This window comes from Schistocerca nitens, chromosome 7, assembly GCF_023898315.1.
Source record: "Schistocerca nitens isolate TAMUIC-IGC-003100 chromosome 7, iqSchNite1.1, whole genome shotgun sequence".
NCBI classification, from domain to species: domain Eukaryota; kingdom Metazoa; phylum Arthropoda; class Insecta; order Orthoptera; family Acrididae; genus Schistocerca; species Schistocerca nitens.
The window spans coordinates 62,358,129-62,365,016 of record NC_064620.1 but is presented as its reverse complement, the minus strand read 5'-3'; positions in this window follow the sequence as shown (position 1 = coordinate 62,365,016).

Sequence of the window (6,888 nt, the reverse complement as noted above, 5' to 3'; positions counted from 1 at the left end):
TTTTTAAATCAATATTGTATTTGGCAATAACTGACTTTACCCAGTTTGAGTTTTTTTCTGCAGTGTATCTGCTTTCCAATTATGAGCACTGTGAAAGGTATGACTTTAGTTCACTCTTCTCGTCTATGAAATGTGAACTAAAAGCGTATAAACTAATGTAATTTACACTCATCCACACATCAGACGTAAGACAGACTGCCTTTGCGGTGGCCAAATCATTTTTTAATTTTATCGAATAACTCATGATACAAACTTAGGTCTCAGAGAGTTTGACAACGTTTTTCGTCTTAGTAAAATATAATTTGCGCAAAACATATGATAAATAACGTTTTTTTTTAAATTCTGTGTCTTCAACTGTACTTCTAATGCCATACTTTTATTTAATGTGAGCGATTTTATAATATTAAAACATTTACTTATTGGTTGTCGCATATGAAAAGCAGTTGGGGCTGAGGAAATCACAAAAGGAAATAAATCAGGACTTGGTCCAGAACCTGACACTGGATGCAGCTTGAGGATCAATTTGTCTTTCTGAGAGGATACCTTCACCTGAGGTGGAAGCAGATGTCAGTGAGGATGGTTCACGAGAAATGGTTTCTCGAATTCCTGCACCGATCGATGGTGATCTTGATCGGCTTCCTGACCTACATTGTTCCATAGGTACCATAGGATGCTTTGATTTTAGATGTCGCTTTAGGTTAGATGATGAGCCAAAAGCCATGGAAATTATCAGCTGACAGTAGCGGAATTTTCGTTTTTCTTCCATTTTAGTAAAATGGTACCATACATCGCTCATAATTCTTCTAGTTAAAGGCATTGTGGTTGACATATTGTTGTGTAACACTGAAAATTACATGGAGAAAATTAAAATATTTACTATTAACAAAGACAGTTTAGAAGCCTAAAGTGAAAATAGATATACATACAGCACATTCTATATTCAGAAGTTTTAGAGAAAGATATAGGATGTTGTTTTTGTTGTTGTGGTCTTCAGTCCAGAGATGGGTTTGATGCAGTTCTCTATGCTACTCTATCCTGTGCAAGTTTCTTCATCTCCAAGTAACTACTGCAACCTCTGAATCTGCTTAGTGTATTTACCTCTTGGTCTCCGTCTACGAATTTTACCCTCTGTGCTGACCTCCAATACTAAATTGGTGATCCCTTGATACCTCAGAACATGTCCTACCAACCGATCCCTTCTACTAGTCAAGTTGTGCCACAAATTCCTCGTCTCCCCACTTCTGTTCAGTACCTCCTCATTAGTTACGTGATCTACCTATCTAATCTTCAAAATTCTTCTGTAGTGCAACATTTCGAAAGCTTCTATTCTCTCTTTGTCTAAACTATTAACTTACTATGATTCATTTCCATACAAGGCTACACTCCATGGAAATACTTTCATAAAAGATTTCCTTAAACTTAAATCTATATTCGGTGTTAACAAATTTCTCGTCTTCTGAAACGATTTCTTTGCCATTGCCAGTCTGTATTTTATATCCTCTCTACTTCGACCATCATCAATTATTTTGCTCCCCAAATAGCAAAACTCATCTACTACTTTGAGTGTCTCATATCCTAATCTAATTCCCTTAGCATCACCTGAAGTAATTTGACTACATTCCATCACCATTTTTTTATTTTGTTAATGTTCATCTTAAGGTACGTTTACACTGCGATTTGTATCGGCACATGTATGAGATACATGTATATGCGACTTTGCGACATGTATCGCGACTTGTATGAGTTGACAAGTATCAACCTCATACATGTATGAGCGTGCGTTTACACTGGTTGATATGTATCACTGTGCGATAGCTTCCGACGACGATTTGGAAGATTTCACATTTTTATGTGCTGATACACTTGCTCTTTTGGAAGATGATAGAAAGAAAAGGCGGAGGAAGCGTAGATGGTGGCACAGAGAGTTTCTCGCGAATTAACGCTAGAGGATGGCGCATATTTTAGAAATTATGTTAGGATGAGTATGGAGGATTTCCGCAGTTTGTTATCACTTGTGGCTCCTCTTGTGTCCAAAACCAACACAAACTTTCGGGAAGTGATTCCACCAGAGGATCAGTTGGCAGTAACACTTCGTTTTTTAGCCACTGGGGATTCCTCGTAAAACGAAGATTTCATGACAAAACATTTGCATTGTCGCGCGATTGCTAATGCCAACGCCTCACACACGATTGTCGGCATCCGTTGTCAACATTATCACGCGAGGCCGCCGGAATAATAGCAAAACATTGATATACGTGCCAGATGCATGAAAAAATTATATAATGTATTACATACTCTGATATATATATAAAACTTTTACGTTCACTTGTTGGGATAAAACTTGCACAATGGCCTCGCAAACACGAAGAATAATGTTGCATATGGCACTTTTTGATATTCTATGCAGATACATTAACGTCGAAACGACAGTCGGCACCTTCAAAACTCAAACAGCCGCCAAAGAGCCTGGTACTACGCATGCGCTAATCGTCGAAATAAGCGGCAGTCGACAAGACGACAGGAAATGATAGTACTGCGCATGCGCGAGTTCTTCAAATGTCGCTCATACATGTCGCGTATATGGCCAAAAAGCGATATACAAAATGTATACGCGACATGTATGAGCTGGAGGGTCCGCATACAAGTTCTGTGAATTTTTGTATGAGGTGATGTATCGCGACATGTCAAATTGACATGTCGCTCATACATGTCGCGATACATGTATCCCAGTGTAAACGTACCTTTATACCCTCCTTTCAGGACACTGTCCAGCCCATTCAACTGCTCTTGTCGGCCGGGGTGGCTGAGCGGTTCTAGGCGCTACAGTCTGGAACCGCGCGACCGCTATGGTCGCAGGTTCGAATCCTGCCTCAGGCATGGATGTGTGTGATGTCCTTAGGTTAGTTAGGTTTAAGTAGTCCTAAGTTCTAGGGGACTGATGACCTCGGAAGTTAAGTCCCATAGTGCTCAGAGCCATTTGAACCAGCCAACTGCTCTTCCAAGTCCTTTGTCTCTGACAAAATTACAGTGTTATCGGCAAACTTTAAAGTTTTTATTTCTTCCTCCAGAACTTTGACTCCTTTTCCAAATTTCTCCTTGCTTTCCATCACAGTTTTCTCCATGTACAGATTGAATAACTTTGGGCATAGGCTGCAACTCTGTCTCACTCTTTCTCAACCACTGCTTCTCTTTCATGCCTTTTGACTCTTATAACTGCTATTTGGTTTCTGTAAAATCTGTAAATGATCTTTTACTCCTGGTATTTTACCCTTGTCACCTTCAGAATTTGAAAGAGAGTATTCCAGTCAACATTGTCAAAAGCTTTCTCTAAGTCTCCAATTCTAGAAACGTAGGTATGCTTTTCCTTAACCTATCTTCTAAGATATGTCGTAGGGTCAGTATTGCCTCACTTGTTCCAATATTTCTACGGAATCCTAAATGATCTTCCCCAAGGTCGTCTTCTACCAGTTTTTCCATTCGTCTGTAAAGAATTCGTGTTAGTGTAGGACGTTACGATCTGCGAAACCTAGGCCCACAGCCGTGAAATTTGCATGAAAGAGTCACAGTGATTAAGGAACTTGTGAAGACAAATCTGACAATGCACGAGGATTTCACTGCTGAAAGATAAAAATTTTGGATGTGGTATCTGAACTTGGGCTCTATAGCATGTGAACAAGAGATGACAGGATAATGGTGCAGATAAAGCCTGGAAAAAAGCAGTGCAAATGAACTCTAAAGTCTGTGCTTTAGGAGCTACGAACTTGTCTAGGTATGCAGCCACTACCAGTATTGATACTTCAGAACACAGCTGACCATCACTTCCAACTCATTTCGACGAACTCCGCCATATATTTCAGAATATCGATATCCGTGTCTTTCTTCTAACAAAGTGGACACCTTGCTCAAGCCAGGTATCCTCTCCGGTTCAGTAAACATAAACTTCATTTCAAATAACTTACGGGTTCGCTGCCGGGTGACGTCGTCGAACGCCGCTGATATTTCGACAGAAGCACACCCTGCCATTCTCAAGCTACAAATGCAAGGAAAAAGAAATGTGCAAGCAAATTTAATACCTCGGTTCACAGAGGAGAAACAAGGAAGACACCACACACAGAACAAGTGTCAACACAAACAAAGATAACCAACATCAGAAATATCGATAGTTACTACTAGTCAACAGGTGAGGTAGCACTAATTCTGTCCCTCTGTTTTTTGATGAGAGACAGAGCTGGATTCCAAGCAGCATTTAAACAAAATCCACCATCTCTTTTAATAAGGTTGCTTGATAGTCTGATTTCAACAGCTTCCTTAATAACACATAATACATCGAGTAAAACTGAAGTGATATCAGGTATTCCCCAGGGAAGCGTCCTGGGACCTCTGCTGTTCCTGATCTATATAAATGACCTGGGTGACAATCTGAGCAGTTCTCTTAGGCTGTTCGCAGATGCTGCTGTAATTTACCGTCTAGTAAGGTCATCCGAAGACCAGTATCAGTTGCAAAGCGATTTAGAAAAGATTGCTGTATGGTGTGGCAGGTGGCAGTTGACGCTAAATAACGAAAAGTGTGAGGTGATCCACATGAGTTCCAAAAGAAATCCGTTGGAATTCGATTACTCGATAAATAGTACAATTCTCAAGGCTGTCAATTCAGCTAAGTACCTGAATGTTAAAATTACGAAGAACTTCAGTTGGAAAGACTACATAGATAATATTGTGGGGAAGGCGAGCCAAAGGTTGCGTTTCATTGGCAGGACATTTAGAAGATGCAACAAGTCCACTAAAGAGACAGCTTACACTACACTCGTTCGTCCTCTGTTAGAATATTGCTGTGCGGTGTGGGATCCTTACCAGGGGGGATTGACGGAGGTCATTGAAAGGGTGCAGAAAAGGGCAGCTCGTTTTGTATTATCACGTAGTAGGGGAGAGAGTGTGGCAGATATGATACACGAATTGGGATGGAAGTCATTACAGCAAAGACGTTTTTCGTCGCGGCGAGATCTATTTACGAAATTTCAGTCACCAACTTTCTCTTCTGAATGCGAAAACATTTTGTTGAGCCCAACATACATAGGTAGGAATGATCATCAAAATAAAATAAGAGAAATCAGAGCTCGAACAGAAAGGTTTAGGTGTTCGTTTTTCCCGCGTGCTGTTCGGGAGTGGAATGGTAGAGAGATAGTATGATTGTCGTTCGACGAACCCTCTGCCAAGCACTTAAATGTGAATTGTAGAGTAGTCATGTAGATGTAGAACACTGTCCCAATAGCTGGACGTGCAAGCCAGAATCTCCGTGTTGTTGTGTTCCATAGGATGACCGGTGTCAAGGCAATGTTCTGCAATAGCGGATTTGCTCGGCAGTTGTAAGCGTGTGTGACGCTTATGTTCGATACACCGGTCTTCCACAAACATCACATCATTTCAGCTTGTACCTCTCATACATACACTCCTGGAAATGGAAAAAAGAACACATTGACACCGGTGTGTCAGACCCACCATACTTGCTCCGGACACTGCGAGAGGGCTGTACAAGCAATGATCACACGCATGGCACAGCGGACACACCAGGAACCGCGGTGTTGGCCGTCGAATGGCGCTAGCTGCGCAGCATTTGTGCACCGCCGCCGTCAGTGTCAGCCAGTTTGCCGTGGCATATGGAGCTCCATCGCAGTCTTTAACACTGGTAGCATGCCGCGACAGCGTGGACGTGAACCGTATGTGCAGTTGACGGACTTTGAGCGAGGGCGTATAGCGGGCATGCAGGAGGCTGGGTGGACGTACCGCCGCATTGCTCAACACGTGGGGCGTGAGGTCTCCACAGTACATCGATGTTGACGCCAGTGGTCGGCGGAAGGTGCACGTGCTCGTCGACCTGGGACCGGACCGCAGCGACGCACGGATGCATGCCAAGACCGTAGGATCCTACGCAGTGCCGTAGGGGACCGCACCGCCATTTCCCAGCAAATTAGGGACACTGTTGCTCCTGGGGTATCGGCGAGGACCATTCGCAACCGTCTCCATGAAGCTGGGCTACGGTCCCGCACACCGTTAGGCCGTCTTCCGCTCACGCCCCAACATCGTGCAGCCCGCCTCCAGTGGTGTCGCGACAGGCGTGAATGGAGGGACGAATGGAGACGTGTCGTCTTCAGCGATGAGAGTCGCTTCTGCCTTGGTGCCAATGATGGTCGTATGCGTGTTTGGCGCCGTGCAGGTGAGCGCCACAATCAGGACTGCATACGACCGAGGCACACAGGGCCAACACCTGGCATCATGGTGTGGGGAGCGATCTCCTACACTGGCCGTACACCACTGGTGATCGTCGAGGGGACACTGAATAGTGCACGGTACATCCAAACCGTCATCGAACCCATCGTTCTACCATTCCTAGACCGGCAAGGGAACTTGCTGTTCCAACAGGACAATGCACGTCCGCATGTATCCCGTGCCACCCAACGTGCTCTAGAAGGTGTAAGTCAACTACCCTGGCCAGCAAGATCTCCGGATCTGTCCCCCATTGAGCATGTTTGGGACTGGATGAAGCGTCATCTCACGCGGTCTGCACGTCCAGCACGAACGCTGGTCCAACTGAGGCGCCAGGTGGAAATGGCATGGCAAGCCGTTCCACAGGACTACATCCAGCATCTCTACGATCGTCTCCATGGGAGAATAGCAGCCTGCATTGCTGCGAAAGGTGGATATACACTGTACTAGTGCCGACATTGTGCATGCTCTGTTGCCTGTGTCTATGTGCCTGTGGTTCTGTCAGTGTGATCATGTGATGTATCTGACCCCAGGAATGTGTCAATAAAGTTTCCCCTTCCTGGGACAATGAATTCACGGTGTTCTTATTTCAATTTCCAGGAGTGTATGTCACGAAATCCGTAACCA